Source organism: Canis lupus, chromosome 1 (assembly GCF_003254725.2).
Source record: "Canis lupus dingo isolate Sandy chromosome 1, ASM325472v2, whole genome shotgun sequence".
In the NCBI taxonomy this organism is placed as follows: domain Eukaryota; kingdom Metazoa; phylum Chordata; class Mammalia; order Carnivora; family Canidae; genus Canis; species Canis lupus.
In genome coordinates, this window is record NC_064243.1 from 7,638,420 (window position 1) to 7,661,693 (window position 23,274).

Consider the following 23,274-nt stretch of genomic DNA (forward strand, 5'->3'; position numbering starts at 1 on the left):
GTTGAGAGCTCTCTTACTGGCTTGCAATGGTCATGTCTCCTTTGAGTCTTCACAGAGCAGAGAGAGAGCCAGGTCTCTCTTTTGAAGCCACTAATCACAGCATAGGGGTCCCATCCTCCTGACTTCATGTAACCTTAATTACCTCCCAAAGACTTCATCTCCAAATACCATCCCATTGCAGATCAGGCCTTCAATATATTAGTTTAGTAGGTATACAATTCATCCCTGGTTCTTCTCATCTCTGCTTCACTCATGACTTCTTTTATCATCAAAAGGAAATTATATGGGAGGGACGCCTGGGTGGCTCAGCAGTTGAGATCTGCCTTCGGCTCAGTGCATGATCCCGGGGTCTAGGGATCAAGTCCCGTATCAGGCTCCCTGCAAGGAGTCTGCTTCTCCTTCTGCCCATGTTTCTGCCTCTCTCTGTGTGTCTCTCATGAATAAATAAATTAAAATCTTTTTTTTAAAGAAAATTATATGGGAGATAGGAACACACTGGGCAGCTAGAGGCCCAGTGATGTCACCATTAAGTATATGTATTAGGTAGAAAGATATAAGATCCTGTGGGTAAAGATATTATGAATCAATAGCAAATATCTGTGAAAATTTCAGTTAAAGTCATTTTGGCAAAACAAATACTTCTATATGCTCCATGGTATGTTATATATTAAATCAGTAAAACTATATGCACAAAATGTATAAAATACACATATGAAATGAACACTACTGGTAGCAGGGATGAGCATAGTCTTCAGAGCTCGACAGTTTTGAACTCCTGGTCTGGAACTTACAAGCTAGCTTACAAGTTAGTTGGGCAAGTTAGTTGACCTGTCTGTGCCTCAGCTTCCTCATCTGTAATACAGAAATAACAATAATATCCATCTTATATGATGGTTGTGAAGACTGAATGAGCTCACCTATATAAAGCATGCATATGTATTATATAAAGAACAATGTCTGATAAATAGCAAGTACTAGAAGTTTATTATAGCAATGAATGAAAGGATTGCTAAGTATGAAGATGAAACCCAACACATGCTCCAAAGGAGTTACAGTTATAAAAAAAGACTGGAAAGAGATACGGAGTTCACTGGTAAGGCATGGAATAATAACTCTGAAAAGGCAGGAAATTTCTGAATTGGTCATATTTCATGTCATTGCATAACAAGGCTCAAATTTATCATGGGAACCACAGTATTCATCAAATCAAATATAAGGGGATACCTGAGTGGCTCAGTGGTTGAGCATCTGGCTTTGGCTCAGGGCATGATCCTGGAGTCCCAGGATCGAGTCCCCCACTGGGCTTCCTGCATAGAGCCTGCTTCTCCCTCTGCCTATGTCTCTGCCTCTCTCTCTCTCTCATAAATAAATAAAATCTTATTTAAAAAAGAAAAAAAACCAAATCAAATGTAAGGACATGTTTGGTTCATTAATGATTCCCCAGAACTCAACTCAACTTTGTTGAATGCATGAATGAAGAAATAAAAGTCCCAGTGGGAATGATGTATGGATGAGGAATACTCAACATAAATGGTGGCAAAAAATTAGGCCATTTGGAATTTCAGAAAAGCATATCAGACACCCAATAAAAAGTTAAGAAGGGAAATATTACAGTCTTCTCATTTGGGAAGTCTGAATTGTTAGCCTTAAAGAGAGTAACAAATCAAAAGAGTATAACAACTAAATGCTTTGAATTCACCTACATAGAACCACCTATGAGCCTGTTGTAGAAGACATTGTGAGAAGTCTAGTAACAGACAATAATTAATCGCTCACTCCAACCGTGTAGGCAAGAGAGCTGTTACACATATGCCTTCCGCTTGTTCGACATCGGAGCCACTTCTTTTAGTAACACCACATGACTCATCTCTGAATAAAACAGTACTCCAAAATAAGAGAATAACAGCTTGCAAAGATATCAGCCAAAAAGTTGGACCTGTGCTGGAAGCTCTATTGAAAGACAGCTTTGCTCTATTAAGAACGAGCCCTATCTTTCATTGCTACATATCACAATCTATGACTTGCAGCCTCACATCTGGCATGTATAGGGTTTTGTCACAGTGCGACTCCAATGTATAAATAGCTAAAATTTCAAAATCTACAGATGCTTGAAGATGTTATTAAAGTCTCCCATAGCTATTTATTTATTTATTTATTTATTTATTTATTTATTTAGAGTGCACAAGCAGGGAGGGAGGAGAAGAGAGAGAGGGAGAATCTCAAGCAGGCTCCACACCCACCATGGAGCCCAACAAGGGGCTCAACCTCACCACCCTGAGATCATGACTTGAGCTAAAATCAAGAGTCAGATGCTTAACCGACTGAGCCAACCAGGCTTCCCTCTCCATAGACTTTTAAAGTTCTTTTCTATAGAAGTCAAGTGACAGAAAGTTTAGTGAACATGTATGTACTTTTGTTTGTGTACATGTATCTGGCTATTTCAAAGTGTTCCAAATATGTCTTTCAAGGTTTCAAATTTTAATGTATTTTTAAATTTGTCAAATAACAGGACAAATGGCTAAAAATAAATTCCTGTTAAATAGCCAGAAAAGCTGCTTAATTCCTAAACAGAGACATGAGTTTGATGAGCAGCTGAGCCAAGGAATGAATGAATGAATGAAAGTTGAGATTTAAAAAAGTGAAAGCTGATCTATGTGTGTATTAGTTGCATTTAGAATCACAATGTATCTCATTAAAAGGAAGGTTACTAATTCTTATGGAATATCTACAAAATCTGAATTATCTGAATTTCTAATAATAAAGTTGGAGAAAATATATTTTGACAAGTCTTCCCAGATGGTCCTGGTGTGCAGCTCAGTTAACAAAACACTGATGTAGACAACTCTGAGGGTGTTAAGGAAGGAAAGGTCTGCTGTTTGGAAAGAGCAAGTTGACAGAGAAATAATGGGGAAGGGAGAGGAAGGGATAATCAAGTTCTCTGTCGAGACATGGTGGGACCGGATGATGGGTGCAGGGAGAGCTATAAGACTTTGCCAGGAGAAGGAACCCAGTGTGCACTGAAGTTGAAGGCTCAGAGGAAAGGGGAAGTGGAGATACAATTCAGTCCACAGAATGGCAGAAAGTTGGTATTTCCAGACTGTTCTCAAAGCCAAACCAACTCCTTGCAAAAAGCCTGAAGTGATCGCTCGCTTTGTAAACTAAGATACTGCATGTTATTTGTGCTAGAGATGGTCATTGAAGAGAAATCCACTAGAAATTTCACTGTAGTATTTCTTATGTGCCTTAAACTATTATAACTACCATCAATTTAAATATGAACTCTAGGAGAGATAAATTGGGCTAGACAATCAGGACAGCTAAAAATCCACACCAAAAGAACTTTATCAAGTTCCACCAAGGCAGGGCTGGTTGCGACAGCATTTCTTAGTTGTGGGTGTGATAGCATCTATGATTACCACCATCGATAATAAATAATCCATGATTCCACATCACACCTCATTTTTAAACCATTCATTCTTGAGGAAGGCAGATGAAAAATTATTGTCTCTCTTTGTATAAAGAATGTATTTCTCTTGAATTAATCCAGCTATTCTTCTTCCCTAGGAGAATTTTGGTAGGAAGAAGATGAACAACCCAAATGAAGAATGCCAAAAAGAGGGGGAGGAGTGGAGGAGAGGAGGGAGTGGGAGAGGGAGGAAGGGAGAGAGAAGGGGAAGAGGAGAGAGGGAGAGAGACACATCATTCCCCACAATTTTCATAAGATGTGCTTACTGTTCGTTTATGTTGGCTGAAAGACACTGATGAGTACAAACTGATTCGTGAGTCAGACATCTCTATAAACCACAGGATATTGTATATTCGAGTCTAAACCTCCACTAAAATCAAAATACAGAACTTCCTCAAACCGCCCCCCAAACGAAACATTGATCTGTTTCTGTCACTGTAGGTTTGATTTGTCCTCTCTAGAGTTTTGTGCCTACAACACGTACTCTTTTGTGCCCACCTTCTTCAGCATAGTTTTTGAAATTCATCCATGTTGTGTGTGGTTTGTTCCTTTTTATTGCTAAGTGGTGGTTCATTGAACAGATGTACCACAATTTCTTTATCCACTCAGTAGTTGATAGACACTGGATAGTTTAAAATTCCAAACAACAATAAATGAGAGTTCCATTTGCTTCACATCCTCACCAACAACTTGGACTGTCAGTGTGAAAATCTAAGCTATTCCAGTGAGTGAGTAGAGAGTTATCTCAAATTGTTTTCTATTTTCACTTCCCTGACAAGCAAAGGACAGTAAAGTACCTTTCCATGTACTTCCTGGCCACTTACATATCTTATTTTGTGAATTTTCTGTTCAGCTTTCTTGCTCATTTTCAACTGGCACGTTTTTCATCTTATTTAATTATAAAAGTTGACACGGACATAGAATAGGTATATTCTAGACTCAAGTCTTTACAGAGAAATGTAATGCATATATTTTCTCCCAGTCTGCAACTTATTTTTCTATCACCTTAATGATCTTTTAAAAAGTAATTTTTAAAGGGATGCACTATTGATGGGAATGCAAACTGGTTTAGTGACTGTGGAAACAGTATGACGTTTCCTCAAAAACTTAAAAATAGAACTATCCTATCATCCAGCAATTGCACTATTAAGTACTTACCGAAAGAATACAAAAATACCAATTCAAAAGGATATATGTACCCTGATGTTTATAGCAGCATTATCTACAATAGCTGAATTATGGAAACAGCCCAAATGTCCATCAACAGATGCATACACAAAGAAGATATGGTATAAATAAATAAATAAATAAATAAATAAATAAATAAATAAATATATATAAATATATATATATATTCAAATATTACACAGCCATTAAAAAGAATGAAATCTTGCCATTTGCAATGACCTGGATGGAGCTAGAGTATATTATGCTAAGTGAGATAAGTCAGTCAGAAAGGTAAATACCATATGATTTCACTCATAAGTGGAATTTAAGAAACAAAACAAATGAGCAAAGGGGAAAAAAGGGAGAGAGAGGCAAACCAGGAAACAGACTCTTAATTACAGGGAACAAATTGATGGTGACCAGATGGGAGGTAGTGGGGGATGGGTGAAATAGGTGATGGGGATTAAGGAGGGCACTTGTGATGAGTACCAGGTGCGGTAGGGAAGTGTTGAATCACTAAATTGTGTACCTGAAACTAATATTTCACTGTATGTTAACTGGAATTTAAATTAAAACTTTAAAAAATAGTTTTTAATTTTAATGAAGACCAACTGTATTAGTTTACTTTGGTACTATAACAAATTACTCCAAACTTAGTCACTTAAAACAACATAAATTTATCATATTACAGCTTTGTATGTAAATCTGACATGACCTCACTACTCTAAAACCAAGGGGTTGACAGAGTTCTGTTCCTTTCTGGAAAGGGAAAGATGACTTTTCTGGCCTTTCCCAGCTTCCAGAAGCTGCCCACATTCCTTGGCACATGGTCCCAGTCTTCCATCTTCAAAGCCAAGAACACTGTAACTCTCTGGCAACTCTTCCTTACTCATCTCTCTCTCTCTCTAGATTAAATGGAAACCACTCTAATAATCCAAGATAATCTCCCCCATCTCCAAGTTCTTAACATAATCACATCTCAAAGTCCCTTTTACCATGTAAGCTAACATATTTAGCGGGTCAGAGGATTAAGATATGGACAGCTTTGGGAGGGGACCATTATGTTGTCCACCACACTTAATTATCATTTCTTCTCTTTTATGGTAAGTGCTTTTAGAACACTAAGAAATTATTACATAATCCAAGTTTGCAAAGATTTTATCTTCTGTTTTCTAGTAGATGCTTTATAGTTTTATCTTTCATATTTAGATCTATAGCCTATTTCAAGTTAAATCTTGTCTGTGGTGAGATAAGGATTGATGTTTATTTGTCTCATGTATAATTAGTTGTTACAACACCATTTGTAAAAATGGTTATTATTGCCTATTTGAATTACTTTAGCAATCTTGCCAAAAACTAATTGATCATATTGTCTGGGTATATTTCTGGATTCTCTATTCTGTTCTATTGATTTGTGTGCCTATTCTTATGATGATTACATAATTTTAATTACTGTAACATTTTAGCAAATCTTGAAATCTCTGGGGCTTTCTGTGAAACCACTGCATGAATATAATAATATTCTCTTGTTATTTAAAAATTAATGACAGAATTGATTAGGTAATGGGAATAGTGAATTTCTGCAAATTTGACACTTTATCTCCACTTACATAAAAACTGTGATTCTTTTTATCAGGATCCAGTTGAGAACATATTCCCCAGCTATGACCAGATGCAACAATTATTCATTAGAATATCATAGCACTTACTATCTGTACCATGGTTGGTACTATTTGTACCAACCATGACATGTATTTTATATACTACCTTGTATTGTTTTTAAGTAATATGGGTAACATTTCCCATTCGAAATGGTAATATCCTCAAGTGGATTAAACATATTTGTATCTCTAGTGTCTTGGACTTAACAGATGTTCAATAAATATATATCAATAATATGAAAGGGTATTGTTAACAAAAAAAAAAAGTACTCTTTCTGGGAAGTAGTACAGCAACATTTGTTGTTAATAAAAGACTGCTTCCTTGTAAACGGTATTCTATTGCACTAACCAAAGAGGAGTTGAACAAGAATAAAAGAAAGACATTAGCAGAATGCTGCTTAAATGCAGGAGCACTAGTTAAGAAGATCTAAAAACTGTCACGGTTGCTGTCAAACAGTGGGCCTGAGGAACTCAGTCTGACTCATCTAAGTTATTGACCTCTGCTCTTTGACTCATTACATTATAATAACTATCCTCATTCCTTTCTCATTAAGTGTCCCATTATTTTTTTGGATAGATTTTTTTTTCAAATTCCTTGAAATATATCTAACAAAATTATCTATGCTGCCAAAACCTCTCCATATTAACTAAAAGGATTTTAGGTCAACATTTCAAAAATGTACAGAATGGGCCCACTCTGAGCCCAAATGCAGTGCATGAAAAGGCAGGGCTGTGTGTGCATTCTGGTCAAAAGAAGGATACACAGGGCAGCCTGGGTGGCTCAGTGGTTTAACGCCACCTTCAACCCAGGGCATGATCCTTAAGACCCAGGATCGAGTCCCATATCAGGCTCCTTGCATGGAGCCTGCTTCTCTCTCTGCCTGTGTCTCTGCCTCTATCTCTCTCTGTGTCTCTCATGAATAAATAAATAAAATCTTAAAAAAATAAAAAAGGACACACATAGTAACACAGCTGGATTACTGCTGCAGTGGACTTTTGCATCAAGCCCAATTTTCCAGCAGAAGTCCTCCTGTCCATCAGAAACAAGCCAAAAGCTGAGCGACTTCAAAGACAAATAGATTTTCCCAGTATAAATCCAAGAGCATCAGATAACATCTGAGATGTGAGTTCTGGAACCTACCTTTGGAATACAGATAGAGTTTTTCATATCCATCCCTATTAAATTTAACATCACTTGTTTTTGATGATTTTCCAGCACATGCAGTGCCTTCTGAAGATTCTTAATGTATTACCTTACACAAATTAGTATGAGATCATTTGTAAAGGTTATAGGCACTTTCGTTGTGTCAAACTGGACAAGCCAAAGGCAAGCAGGAGGCATGCCTTGGTTAAAGTGTGGCCCCAGAAACCAAAGGTACTGAGTGGGTGCTGCTTAGGTACTGGTGACTCCTGAGAGTGTTGGCCAAACAACAGCTGAAACAAGTCTCCATGTTCTGGGAGTGCTAGTTGTCATCCATATATAGCGGAAGAGATGACATGAAGGGATCAAAGACTCTGATGTCATGACCTTGCCATAAGCTATGTTAGTTTCCTAGGGCTAGTGTAACACAGTAAGAAAATTGGGTAGCCAAAAACAATATAAACATATTGCTTCCCAGTTCTGGAGGGTAAAGTCCAAAATGAAGGTGTCAGGAAGATTATGCTCCTGACAACTCTAGAGGAGACTCATTCCTTGCTTCTTCTAGCTTCTGGTGTTTGCAGGGAATGCATGGCCTTCCTTGGCTTTTTAATGCAATGCTACGATCACATGACCATCTTCTCCTTGCCTGTCTTCACGTCATCTTCCCTGTGTGTGTGTTTGTCTCTGCGTCCAAATTTCCCCCTTTCTAGAAGGACACCAAAAATATTTTTGATTAGGGTCCACCCTAATGATCTCATTTTAACTGGATTACTTCTGTAAAGGCTCTACTTCCAAAGAAGGTCACCTGCTAGGGTACACAGGTTAGAACTTCTTATCTCTTTGCAGGGGAGAGCAAGCACAATTCAGTCCACAACACACACCTTACTAAAATCTGGACACAGGTAATGTTCAAGAGATTTTACTAATCTATATAGGAAATGAGCTTAATTTGGAGTGACTAATACTTATTGCTCCAACATGATTCAAGGTAGTCATCTTTCCTTCAACAAGCATGCAGAAATCCTATGTTTAATAGGATGCCTGGAATTATATTTACATCTCTGTGGTTAATCATTACTCATATCCTACTAGTTAGTGTATAAACATCTGACGGTTTCCAGATAAAGTGGGCCCTTGAATTCCTCATTGCCCCTTCGTGATAATGCTCTAACTTATATCCTCTGTATTTTGTGGTTTTATAAAGAAGTTTTAACCTTTTCTCATTCCAGTTCAAATTCCATTTCAGGTTCTCTTGATAAGGATTGTACCTCTTTGTTCCTAAATCAGTGTTTGGAATGTTTATAGTATGCATTTTTTAAAATCCCTAAATATAAAAAAAAAAATCCCTGAATATAATAAATGGTGTTTTTAAACCGTGTAAAATGGGCTTATTTACTCTAAAACACTTCAGTCTTTGGCATAGTAATATGTACTGGAAAGTCTGAATAGAAGAATATAATGCACAATGTTTGCAATATATGTCAGACAATGGAATGCTTCTATCATATTATATCACATGGAAAACACACTTTAGGAATTACTGCCCTAAGCCTCGCAATTACTACAAACAATTTTTTAAAATCCTATTCCTTAAAATCATCCATCTAATCAGGTATTCAGTTTTCATATTGTCCTTTCTCTTCAGCATTATGACCTTTGATATGTAAGAAGAGATTAAAAGATTATCTTTGTTTTCTGTTCATTCCATCTTCTACCTACTAAAAAATTCACTCGTTTTCCAATTTTTTTTTCCTGAATAGTCAACCACACTTTGGGGAACATAAGAAGGTGTGGATGTGTCCACCTAGAATTAGCTCATTTAGGAAATCCACTTCTCTTATTCCGAAAAAATACTGCCCAGCATGCTGAGTCTGGTTGGGACCAACCCTGCCCAGGGATGAAAAAGACAGGAGTACTCTACCTACCTTCAGTGAGGGTTGCACACATGAAGCAAAGCAAAATAGATTCATCTCTGAAGTTCTGTACTCAGGAAAAAAAGAAAGAAGGAAGGAAGGAAAAGAAAAGAATCTTGGTTTGCTTGCAAACTGCAAGCTATGAAAACAAGGCAGTTATTTTATTTTCAGCAGTCATCATATTCATATTCTTTTTTTGCCAAGGAAAGTTTGAGTTAATTTTTATCTCAGGCAACTGAAAAAGTCATAACACATGCATTATAGTTATTAGCAAAGCATTAAGGATTACTAGAGTTCACACTTACCCAAACAATACCCAACATGATTACATATTTCTCCGTTTTAGAGGAGGTCCTAAATTCCTATAGAAACAGTGATAACTAGCTTTCTTGTCTTGTTCCACTTCTCTCTCCTCCAGAAACTGCATTTGCAAATACAAGGCGTTTTCTTCAGAGGGTAAGTCACTTAAGAGCAGAGACAATATGTTGCCTTATTTGTCTCGTTCATAAATCTTAGCAGAGTGCTCAATAAGTATTTGTTAAATTAAATTATTTCTTTGATATCTTAGTAGATAATGCATCATTGAGTTTTGATTATAATTAATTGCTCCATCTCCAATTAAAATTCATTCACTGTAACTCAAAAGCATGCCCATCTTAAGATATTTTCATAAATTGTGTTCCAAATTGACGATCATGTGGAGGGATTTCCTTTGCCCTTGTTTCTGGCAGCCTGTTTTCCCTTAGTTTGAAATATTAGTCTCTGAAGACTAGTTTCCTTTGAGTAGATTATCAAGATTAACAATCATTCTGCACTTTCTATTCCACAAGGAAAGCTTTTACTCAATTTCTCCAGGGAAACAAATGTACTCTCTACTCTTCCTGATTTGTTGGGTTAACACATATTATTTATTGTTGGGGTTGCTGCTGCTGCTATTATTACAATGTTTAATTTGGGGAGTTAGGTTTTGCAAATAGCACTAAGAACAACCCCCCAAAGCTTTGTTTTTTTCTTGAGATACTAGGAGCAGTATTCTGACAGGAACTATAGGAACATGATGGCCTTTCAATCCCTCTATATTTCCACTATGTGGGAATGGTAAGATCCTCTTAATTCACCTACAGGTTTATCTTAACAAAAGCTTTAGCAAACATTATTCAAGCCCCTACTTTCTACCTCTGGCATTGCGGAAACACAGTTGAACAAGACACCTTGCTTAGGGAATATAGTCAATGGTATAGTAATAGTGTTGTATGGGGACACATGGTAAACTACCCTTGCAGTGAGCACGGCATAATGTCTAGAGTTACTGAATCACTATGTTTTACACTTGAAACTAATGGAACATTGGGTACCAACTATACTTCAATAAAAAAAAAAGAAAGAAAAACATATCTTGCTTTTCTTTCACCAAATGTATTTTTTTTTTACTGAATGTCAACCTTTACAGTCTAATTCTCTATTTCATTATGTTTCTGCTACTTATTTTTGCTTGAATCTTTTTTGTAAGATTAGATATGGCTGATAGAGAATTGGAATAACAATGGTTTAAACATGATCGAATCTCTTTTTCTTCCCTCACCTAATACTCTGGTTGAAAGGAGTCCACAGCTGGTACGGTCATTTCACAATGCCAGGGACACGAGCACCTTATTTGGGCTTGTTGTTCAGCCATCCTTAGAGGATTGGCTTCATCCCTGGTCCAAGGAAGCTTACTCCCTCATCTGCAGTCCTGCTGGTCAGAAGTCCAAGCTGGCCAGAATATGGCTCCCCTTCTTTGCCAGAGAGTACAGGAAACATAATTCTTAACCTTGGCGACTAGGAACCAGCAGTTATATAATTATGGGAAGAATAAGAAAAGTTATCAGGAATAATTAGTGGCTCAGCACTTAACAGAGTTTACTTTCTCTTTCTTGGCTTTGCTTCCCAACACAATTCACCAGGTGCACAGTTAACAAGACTCTGAAATATAAAGTATTACACCTATAAGAGAAGTTTATCCTTGGTTACAGAGTAGATCATTAGTTGTTAAGGACCATAAATTATGATAAGGTTTGTTAGTTGATAGTTGATAGTTGATAGTTGAATGTTCTTTAATCACCAGCAAATAGCTTCTACTGAAGCCAAAACTCTTTACTATACTTCTCTTAACAAATTGCCCAGGCACTCCCAGAAGGTAAGGATTTTAGGTATTTTTCTCACCAATTGAGCAGATCATCATGTGGTAAGTACTCCTAGTCTTTGAAACCAGAGACTAAAACAGATCCCTGTATATTCCTTATAAGTTTTTTTTTGCTCCCACAAATAATGATACATGCCTTAATGGTAAAATAAGAAAAAAATGCAATTGTGTGATAACAATATAATTGTAGCATAGTTGGTTCTGCTCATTTCAATACTGCCTTTATTATTAATATCCTCTCATTATTTTTCTTTAACACATGATAAGAAAAAAGGAAAAGAAATTAGTGTGTGATATGGTTGAGATGATGTTCACGTACTCATACAAAGGTGATATCATAGAGGGACCACTTGCTCAAAAGACGTTAGCGTTGACTTTAGGGAGAGAGAGCGAAATAATTATCAGCCCTGAGAAAAAAGAAAGCGAGGAACTGTTTAATGTTCATAGGCTATCCCAAAGAGCAATGAAAAATCAGGATGTAAAAACTGGTTTTGCATAGTAAATGTGTTTTATGGTACAAAAGCACAGCTTTGAAATGAAGGTACAAGGTACATCAACTCTAAGTGCCCTATTCATCACACGCAAGGCTTCCACAGTCGGCTAGCATTAATTCCACGGTTTTGTATTGCAAGTCAGGCCACAGGATACATATTATTTTACAAGAAAATATTGGAAATGGTTGGAGGTGCTGGCAAACATATACTTGAGATAGAATAATGATACATAGCACAGTTACTATACACCCAGAATTTAGATAAGTGGAAGGAGAATCCTCATTTGTCCTAAGGAACCTGCCCACCAGTCTTTACGTAAGGGTTATGCACTGGTTCAACACATTGACATTATGTAGGAGGAAGGAGATGTGCACAAAACAATTAATTTAAAACCTTGAGGAGCATAAACATCCCATTCATGGCCTATAAACAAGAAGGCCTTCTCTCACCATGGTAACCAGCAAGCGCTGTCAGAGTCTTCACAGTTCAGGTTTCTGTCACTGCTCAAGGGGATCCTGTGGATGCCTTAATTTCCTCTGCTTCTAGACATGTTTTCCAAAGGTTAAGGCACTTTTTCGAGGGTCATGTTTAAGGTGCTTTTTTAGTATCGAGAATAAAATCAAATAAAGCAGACCTAACTGAAAACTCTGTGCAACACATTTAGCATTTACTACACAAGGTTGGCTTCTGCATTCTATAACTCTTGCAAAAAGGCACAGGGAAAACGGCCTGGTGCCCTGGAAGGCAAGAATGGGTCAGAATCCATGGGTGAGGAGGACTTTGGGAGGCCCACAGTTGAACTTGCTCTACAGGTATACTTTTTCTCTCTCTGAGTAAAAACACATCTAAGAATGGAAAGTCCTTTATGATCCCAATGGAGAAGTCATTTCAAAAAGGCTGTGCATGTGTTCAATCACAGCCAAAATGGATGGTGGATCATCACTGTCCAGTAGAGAAAAGTTAGGTCATGGAGAGGCATGGCATCTGTCTGGACCAGAGTGAAACGCCATGGAGATGCTTGATCCCACAATCTAGTTATAAATAAATTTTCTTCCTCGACACGAGCTGCATTCCTTCACACTCCTGCTTTTCCTGCTGTGTGCACTCAACCCTGCTCATTGACTCCTTGAGTTTATCGTCCCAGTTACCAAGCCTTTCAGCCTTACGTGTTATGTTAAGGTTTCCTGCTTGGGCAAGTGATATTCTCAAATGTCCACCACACTGACACCCGAAGCCAGGGGTCTTCTATCTAAAGGGCCTATGCATAGCAATACACTCTAGATTCAAATAAGGAGAGACCCTGGTCCCCTAGGGAGGAAAGATCTTCCAGAGCCCCATTATCTCAGAGTCCTGTTTTTACTATTTCTATGATAACTAAGCTTGTAGGTTCAAGATTTAAAATACAGTATTATAGGCATGCCATGTCTTGATTTCAATAGGACACTTAAAATAGTGTTTTTGGGAATGTATTGATAAACACAAACTAGAAAATAATATAATAATATAGACATACAGCTAGATATACTAGCCTACCCTAAAAATCTTGGTCAATGGGTTGATATAAATTTTTTTTAATTTTTTTTAAGATTTCATTTATTTATTCATAGACACAGAGAGAGGGAGAGGCAGAAACACAGGCAGAGGAAGAAGCAGGCATCATACAGAGAGCCTGAATTGGGACTTGATCCAGGGTCTCCAGGATCACGCCCTGGGCTGCAGGCGGCGCTAAACCGCTGCGCCACCGGGGCTGCCCTATAAAATTTTTTTAAAGAGAGAAAATGTTTTTAAAGTATTACAGAGCTCCACCCTTGGCTTTTGCTACTTAATATAGATATAAAAGGTTATTTTTTTTTAGAATTTGATTGTAAGATAGATTTTTGTAGCTAATTTGATCAGATGATATAATTATCATTCAACATTATCCTTTTAATCTAGAACAACAGCTTGAAGTTTGTAACATTAAGCTGCTGAAACAGAGGGAGAGACAAATTTGATATACAGAAAGGGCCAACATAAGTCACCAGAGGAATATGACATCCAAGCAATAAATGTGAAATAAGGCTAGATGAATGGAAACAAAGCACTGAAAAAAAAAAAAAGATGATTTATTCACTCAAGGAACATTTTAGTTACCCAATCACTTTGAACATGATTGGGATTTAAAGTGCGAGCAAGGCCCAGACATCAGAGAACTTCAGTATGACAAGTGTCGTAGGGGAGACAGATTTGCAAACACAAATGTCAAAGAGTGTGATACTCAGAGCTGACATCCAACCATGCTGCCCAGCAGCATACAGGCTCGTGTCAGCTCTGCCTAGTGACAGATACCCATGCCACACCGACTAACAAACACTTTGAATACCACCTGAACCTGGTGATAGGTTCTGTTATGCTGATGTGCCTCAAGATAGGCAGGATCTCTAACAACACAGGAGCCATGAAACAGCACTGAAGACTGAAGGGCCCATTGGGAATGAAGCCTAGAGACATAAAAATGGTGGACAATCCACAGAGCAGGTGGATATGTCCATGGAAGGGCTCGGATGGAAGGAAGGCCTGGGGGGTCTGATGTGAGCCCAGGCATGGATTTGGGAATCACTCAAATGGGCAATGACAAGAGTAACTACAACCTCCAAGGAAGAGAATGCATATGGCGAAGCACTGATGACCCTATCAGATAAAAATAAGATTTCTATCTTAAGAAAAGTAGTAAAAAATTTAAAAATCACTAAAGATCAGTAATGTAGAACAAATTGCTTTTTTAGGAAAGCAGAGGACAGCACAGTCCTCTGTGTCTTACACCTCTGGGTCCTGGAACATGCCTCTCAAGGATGCTATGACATCAAATAGAACAAAATAGAAAGTCGTAAGAGGCCTGCATTTTATTTGTGCTACTGTAGTTGTCAATTCCTGTTCACATGACCCCAAGTATTCTACTGAAAAATTTAAAACTTCAATTCGCTAGTAACATGTCTCCAAATCATCATAAGTTAGCCAAACTTGATTCTTTCCAAGGGCTCTTTGGATTTATAGTAAAGACAACCTGATCATGCAGATTTTCTTGCTCTTTGGTCTCACCTACCTTCTTATCCCAATATCTCCCTTGGTAACCACAACATTTGAGAAGAGGGAGAAAAAAAATGAAGAGAAATCTTTTATAGGATTTAGCTCAAGGTGCCCAGAATTACAAATTACGATTTTCATAGGCATTCACAACAGTCGTCTGATTGGAGCTCCATGCTTGGAAAATGAAAAGGTTCATTTCTGATACTCCTCCCAGGCCGTCCCGCAGCACTCGCTGACATCCTACCTTTTGGCTCCTCTGGCAGCACTGTCACCTAATTTAATGTCACACCTCAGACGATCCAGGTCTGCCTTCCACAGACAGAACGTCAACAACAAGGGAAACACAGCTCTGGTAGGGGGGTCACAGCCAGGCAATTTCACTGTTATTACTGAAGACTGATCAGAAGCTCAGCAGTGACCGCCACCCTTGACAGAGCCGGTCCTGAACAACCAGAATTTCATTTCATGGCTCCACTTAAAAAAAAAAAAAAAAAAAAAAAAAAAAAAACTGGATATACTTATGAAATCACCCTTACGAAGTTCGGTGCACGATCTTGATTAAACGCTTCTGTATTGTTGCATGACAGGGTTTCGGGGCAGAAGCTGAGAGCATCCTGAAATCAAAAGTAGTGATGCCAGTTGCAATTTTTCAGTTGAAAGAGAAGAAACGTTCCCTAAGAATAGTCCCTTATGCCAAACCAACTGTTAGAGCAGAGATTACTACCCTTGCTGCAGTTTCCTTAAGCTCAGAGTGGTTGCAAGTAAAAAGTAACAGTTGTCAGGCCTCACAGTGGCTGGCGGGGGGCCAGGGGACTGGGGGGCCAGGGCCAGGCCCGGACATCTGGGCCTGCCCGCTCGGGTCTTACCAGGCTCCCAGAGAGAGAACGGGCAGGCCTGCAGGTGCCGGGCCTCGGCCGGGAGCACCGAGGAGGAGGCCCGGTGACATCTGTGGGGCGGCCCTATTTGCACGCGGTTCATTCTAAAAGGATTTTTGTCTCCTCTAAACGGATTGCTCTGCCATTATGTAAAGTCAGAATGTTCTTCGATTCCCAGGACACAGAACCCTGAGGCTACGGAAATACACAAACACTCTCATCAAAAACAATCTCCAGGGCAGCCCGGGTTGCTCAGCGCTGCCTTCAGCCCAGGGCCTGACCCTGGAGACCCGGGATCGAGTCCCATGTCGGGCTCCCTGCATGGAGCCTGCTTCTTCCTCTGCCTGTGTCTCTGCCTCTGTGTGTGTGTGTCTCATGAATAAATAAATACAATCTTAAAAAAAAAAAAAAAGAAATCCCCAATTCTCTCTTTATTAAACAGATCACCTGCTATAGCTTTTGACAATTATTTATTGGCTTTCCGGTGGTTAAACCTCAAGTTGTATATCTTCTTCCCTATGGTCCTTCCACATACCTCTCACTACAGCCTGAACTGCTGCCGTCGAACTGAGAAGGGTACGATTGTAGAAATGTTTCACAGAGAAGCTGATCCAACATACTCCATTTAAAGGTGAAAATGCAATGACTGGTTTACTATTTTTGTTTACATCTTGATTCAACCCACTGATTTTTTTTCCAAAACCTCATCTTTTTCTGGCTCCTTGTTTCCCCAGAACATCCAAGGTCTCTGTAAGATTTCAAAAAATAAGTCAGCCTTGTTCTCATGGATAGTCTTACTCTGTTGTTCTCCCTGTATCTACTCTGTAATCTGAGAAAGAGCATAAATGGAAGGTTAACTCTTCTTTCTCTCATACACCAAGCCATTTTAAATTAGAGAAACGACAGGCAATATCACAGTGTGAAATACATATATATGTATATATATGGTATAAAATATATACATAATGTAAAGTAATAGTATACAATGTAAAATAGAAAAATAATATATCATGTAGAAAATATCTTCTACTTTATATGTAGAAAGTATATTTTCTACTTTACATTATATACTATTACTTTACATTATATATACTATATGTGTTATATATTATATACTCTGTATATTATTTACTATTACCTACCTGCCAGGAGGTAATGTAAAAAGTAGTATATAATGTAAAGTAGAAAATATATTTATATACATATATATAATTATAGAAAATATTTGTGTGTATATATATATATATATATATATATATATTCTACTTTACATTACCCATCAGAGGGAACTATAAACTGTAGGATTTATGAACAAATTTTAGAAGCACGGGGTCCTCCAGATTACTATTTTAAATTAGGGATTTTTTAAATCTCTCATTCACATGTTAGTTTAAGCAATAAACACTAAAGGCATGACCTAACTGGAAATGAACTTCTTAGTTGAAAATGTTTTAATATAAAGAATTGCTGGGATGCCTGGGTGGCTCAGAGGTTGAGCATCTGCCTTTGGCTCAGGGCCTGATCCAGGGTCTGGGGATCAAGTCCTGTATCAGGCTCCCTGCAAAGAGTCTGCTTCTCCCTCTGCCTATGTCTCTGCCTCTCTCTGTGTCTCTCATGAATAAATAAATTAAGTCTTTTAAAATACATATATGTATAAGCCATTGAACTTGGTACTAGGTCTGAATGAAAAACCTAACTAGTTAGAAGCCAGGGTAGATTGAGTAGATTGAGTAGATTCTGCTATGACCTGCACTTCATCTCAGAGAATCAAGTTAACAAGATGGATCATTTTTTTTTTATCAGAGTTCAATTTGCCAACATATAGCGTAAGACCCAGTGATCATCCCATCAAGTGCCCCCCTCAGTGCCCATCACCCAATCACCCCCAACCCCCCACCCACCTCCCCTTCCACTACCCCTTGTTCGTTTCCCAGACAGAGTTAGGTGTCTCTCATGTTCTGTTATCCTCACTGATATTTTCACTTATTTTCTCTTCTTTCCCCTTTATTCCCTTTCACCATATTTATATTCCCCAAATGAATGAGACCATATGATGATTGTCCTTCTCCAATTGACTTACTTCACTCAGCATAATACCCTCCAGTTCCATGCACGTTGAAGCAAATGGTGGGTATTTGTCGTTTCTAATGGCTGAGGAATATTCAAGATGGATCATTTAACTATGTGAACCACACTTCACTTTTAAACACATAGAATGGTACCTGGTAATTCAAAATGGCATCTGGGAGACTCACAATCACTAATGTAGCAAGACCTCAGCTGGCACCTGACAAGGCTGAGTTCCAAGATGATTCTAAATAGATGATGAGCTGCACAGTGATGGACATGGGCATTGTTTACTTGAAAACTGTGTTGACAGCACCTGCAACTTTAAATTCATGATGCTCTTTGAGGATTCTGCTGTGGTTCAAATTCTGTACCTCTAGAACACTGGTTCAGAGAGAGCATTACCTAGTGCAGGAGGAGGGGAGGGGCATCATGCTCAAGGCACTGTTTCCATCACAGAAAATCTCCCTCCATGGAATGAGCTCTAGGAGTGTGATCACTGACCTGAGCAGTAACCTGTATCTTGTTTGTTCTCTGTCTTCAAAAATATTGCAGGTTATGTAGATGTCGACACTGTCTTAGCCTGGTTCCAGCGAAGGCCATTATTTTCATCCTATTTTCTTTGCAGAGCAATAGAGACAACAAAACAATAGACACAGCAAAGCTTTGATCGCTAGGCATTTTTTAAGAGTGATTAACGGAACAGCAATGCATGTGTTCATCCCAACTTGGTTGGATAAAAACCAAGTATTTGTCAAAGTTGTATCAATGAATTTAGTCACTGTCTCAGATAGAGGTCTAGTAGATGGATAAAGGCAGATGTAAAGGAGTACAAATGGTTGCTTCCACCATGCCAGGCCCCCTGCCAAGGATTTCACCAACATGATTTTACTTATTTAATTCTGAAAACATTTCTTGGGATAAGCAAAGCTGTAAAAAAGCAACTAATAGTCCCCAAGCCACAAACCTAGTAAAACGCAAACTTAAAAATTCTAACTCAAATTTTTCTCACTTAAAACCTTATCATCTTTTCATTATACCATCCTTCGAAATGTGTATTTTTTAAAGACGTTATTTATTTATTCATGAGAGACACAAAGAGAGAGAGGCAGAGACACAGGCAGAGGGAAAAGCAGGCTCCATGAAGGAAGCCTGATATGGGACTCCATCCCAGGACTCCAGGATCACGTCTTGAGCCGAAGGCAGATGCTAAACTGCTGAGCCACACAGGTGCCCCTAAAATTCTGTTAACTACTTATTAAACTCATAAGAGATTTCATATTTTCCTACAGACTACATTATATATTTGTGAAAGTGTACAGAAAAAAATTAATAGAAGTAATAGTAAATAATTATGAGAAAACATTTTGAGGGAAATAGACTAGAGTACCTAATGATGTTAAAGTAATTGCCAACACTTTAAAAATTGCATGATTCACTGTTTGGGATGATATTGAAGCAGCACTAATTTCATGAAGTAGACAAAAGAGAAGTCTTGTTTATTCAAGAGATATTTGTTAGAAGATCACTATGTGGCAGGTGCACTATTAAGTATTGGATACATAGCCATGAATAAAGTAGCTAAAGCACCGAGTTAGGGCTGCATGGATGAAGTGGTCAAAATGCTGGTCCTCCCTTAATTCATTCCTCACTTTAGGAGAAGTGGGATTTTAGGAAATAATTTAAATTTTTTTTCACCTCAGCTTCCTAAACTTGACTTTGTGTGGTATTCCCAACCTCGTATCTTACCTATAGAACTATATCTTCCAAGTTTCCTTGATATATGGACAGGTGGACGTATGGAATCAGTGAACAAGATAAGCCTTTCAGGAAGGAAGGAAGGAAAGAAAGAGAGAGAGAAAGGGAGAAAGGGAAGGAGGGGAGAGAGGGAAGGAGGAAGGGAAAGAAAGACAGACAGACAGAAAAACCTCTCATGCACCAGCCATTGAAACTAAGTCCTGGGAAAACAATAATAAAGTGTAAACTCTAATGTCCTTCAGTTGTATGAACGAGAGGATGAGAGCCTAGACTACTGTACCAGAATGCCCTTACTATAAAAGTCTCAAAATAAATAAAACAGGGTTATAGGGTAATAGGAAAATGAGTAAAAATTGATAATTTTTTACTCTGATGCATATATTGAAATATATTGCATCTTTTCTGCTAGAAGGAAGTAACCTATAAGTACTTGCATGTCTCTCTATAGTAGTAATTAGAGGGAATTATTGATGGGCTCACAGAATGAATGAATAAATATTAAAAAGAGTGCCAAGGGGTGCCTGGATGGCTCAGTGGATTAAGCATCTGACTCTTGATTTTGGCTCAGGTCATGATCTCAGGAAGATCAAGCCCCATGTCAGGCTCCATGCTCAGCATGGAATCTGCTTCAGATTCTGTCTCCCTCTGCCCCACCCCCCCTACCCCCACCACATGCTCAATCTCTCTCTCTCTAAAATAAATTAATAAATCTTTTAAAAAATAAAAATAAAAACAGTGCTGATCTGATCATTGGGAGGCCCAAGCTCTAGTCCTCTCCACCACTGGTTGGTTCACTATTGAACTGTGCAAGTAATGCATCTCAGATCTCAGTTTTCTGATGAGGAGGATGGTTACCTTTAAATTCTAAAATTCTGAGATGATGATTACTTTAACTATAAATTTTAAATATATACTGGGTCTATGTACACCTTAAGATATCACCCAAAGAGAAAGTTTTAGATCCAGTTAAGTGTCCTCCTAAAATGCAGAGGCAACAAATTTAGATATTTGCTCCCTATTCTGGGATTATACAACATTAAGAAAGAAAGATAACACAAATCTGTCATCTGTGCCAAAAAGGATAAAAATCATCCCTTCTCAAGCTGAAAATATTGATGCTTTTGCTATAATTAAATCCACAGGAGAACTAACCCATCCAAATAGCAACAAATTCTTCTGTGAATTGTCACATACTCCTATGCACTAACAAAGGCCCATTCCCCATATTAAAGGAAATGCTGAACAAGCTAGGACAAGAAGAAATTTTTATTTTTTCACATATTTATTTTCTACTCATTTTCCCCATTACATTAAAAAAAAGGTCTTCTGCAATTCAGAAGAAAACTTTTGAAATAAAATGACATACACCCTCAAGGTTGACATCCTACGCTTTTCAAAGCACTAGCATTGTTAAAGCTTAAAATAACCCTGTGGAGAACTTATAACCAGTTATCGTTTCATTATTTTGCAGATGGGGAAACGGAAGCCTAAAAACTGGAGTCCCTTGCTCAAAGTCAGAGGGCTAGAAAAAGGCACAACCAGTGTTAATTGTAGGGTAGATATCTTCTCCCAACCACGACAAGGTGAGTGGAGATCTATTTTTACTCTGTCATAATTAAAATCATTTCAGCAAAGATTTTGTGTTTGATAGATTAATAGTGATTAAGTTGTTAGTATCACAATAGCTGATTAATACTCTAAGCCTTAGTTGATGTATTGTCAGAAACTATATATTAACTTTAATCTTAATGTCAAATATTCTAAAAATACCTAACATAAGTGTCATAAAGTCAAATAAATATTTAAGATTATACTTATAACTGCTCTCTGTTACTGAATACTTAAGTTTTAAATCACCTGTAAAATAGAGATGAGTTTAGAAGGAAGATTTTTTAAAAACTCTTTGTTTCTTGGGTTTCAGTAATTTGGGTGTATTTGTTTTTCATGATCAAATGTAACGTATATGACTAAAATCACCAGAATACAGAATAACAAATGGATTACATTGAGGAATACTTGTTATAAATATAGGCTATTACATGATCCATTTGAGTATAAAAATTACTCTATTCCAAGAAGACAATTGAAATGATTGCATCGATCTATCACATCCATCTTGGCAACCACATACAAAATTATCAGAGCTCTTCCATTTTTCTACCAGTTCTGGTTTTGTGTTGTTTTTGGTTTTAATAACTGACTCCTTGCTATGAAATGTCACAGAAGGAGAGTTCTCATTAAATTTCCAAACTTTCCAGAAATAAATAAATCTATCCAACTTCACTGGGATCTCAGAAAACAGACTTTTCTGCAGTTCAACTCTGTACCAGACTTGAGAACCATTCGTTCATTCTGGAGCTGCTAGCAGGGTACATTTACTGCCCTAGTTATGATGTCTGCAGAGTGCACGGAGAGGGTGGCAGAGTCAACCCACCCTTTCTCTCAGTGGGTCAGGGACCATCAGAAAGACAGGGCACAGAAAACGGTCACAGGTAACACAGGAGAGTTCCACAAAAGGGATATTTATAAAGTAGGGGGACCCAATAAGCAAGAATAGGGCATCTGCCAAGAGAAGGAGACCTCACGGCAAGAGAGGGAGCCCTGATGTTCCCTACTTAAGGAAGACACTCACTGAAACGGACTTGTTTATCACTTTGTCATCAAGCCATATCATCTTAATTAGGAAACTATTTTGAAAGAAAATGGACAAAGCTGGTCTTTTGTAGTAACTGTGATGGAAGCATCACTCTGAAAACTTTCTCCTCTAACCCATGAGGAAGATCACCTCTATAAATTCCAGTACATATATGTCACCTGCCTAGAGATTACACATATTATATATCTTGTTGACCATTATTCAGTCCTAAATTTTGGTTTGATTCTTTTAGTGATGAAGGACAATATGGATACATAATACTTATCAGGCAATAGGTATTAAAATACTATGTCACCAGATCCCTGGGGGAAAGGCTGACCAGGAGCCCTTTTGTTCCTGAGATAACAGAATTCTTTTCAGCTCAGCTCTACCAACGCCATACATTGGCCAAGCCTGACAAGAGGCCAGGGGAAACAGCATCCCTCCATGCAGCCAGAGAAAGATGGATTGATGAGACAGTGCAGGGTAGAGAACGGTGGAGACTGAGTAGATTCTGAGGAACACCCAGACAATACCCAAGACAACCCCCAGCAAAAGCACACAACAGTCAGAGACTTTTCCCTCAAACAGGTTTGGGAAAGGTGTGAGAACAAAAGGAGAGCCAAGAATGACCCCCACGCAAACATGGGAATGAGGCTGGGTTATGCTTTACCTAACTGGACTTTACCTGACTGGACATCATGCTTTACCATCTGTGGAGAAACTATTAGTCCAATTTTACAGATGAGTAAACCGACGTGCAGAAAAATTCAATAAATTGCCCAAATTCATACAACTGGCAAAGGACAGTGCTGGGACTTGAAGCAAAAGCTTTCTGACTTCAAATCA

The 23,274-nt window shown here is 38.1% G+C and overlaps 1 long non-coding RNA gene across 3 annotated transcripts in view; it reads left to right on the top strand.

Annotated features, from left to right (window-relative positions):
• The first annotated feature begins 7,905 nt into the window (after positions 1 to 7,905).
• Positions 7,906 to 23,274, top strand: part of LOC112643982 (uncharacterized) — a 40,493-nt gene continuing 25,124 nt past the window's right edge. Inside the window, exons 1-2 of one of the 3 annotated variants that reach the window (XR_007411695.1) lie at positions 7,906 to 9,804; positions 21,262 to 21,373. This is a non-coding gene — a long non-coding RNA (uncharacterized LOC112643982). Of the gene's footprint in view, positions 9,805 to 16,389; positions 16,597 to 20,556; positions 21,374 to 23,274 lie in introns of those variants that run through there. The other 2 variants (XR_003126026.3, XR_007411694.1) reach the window with 2 other exon arrangements.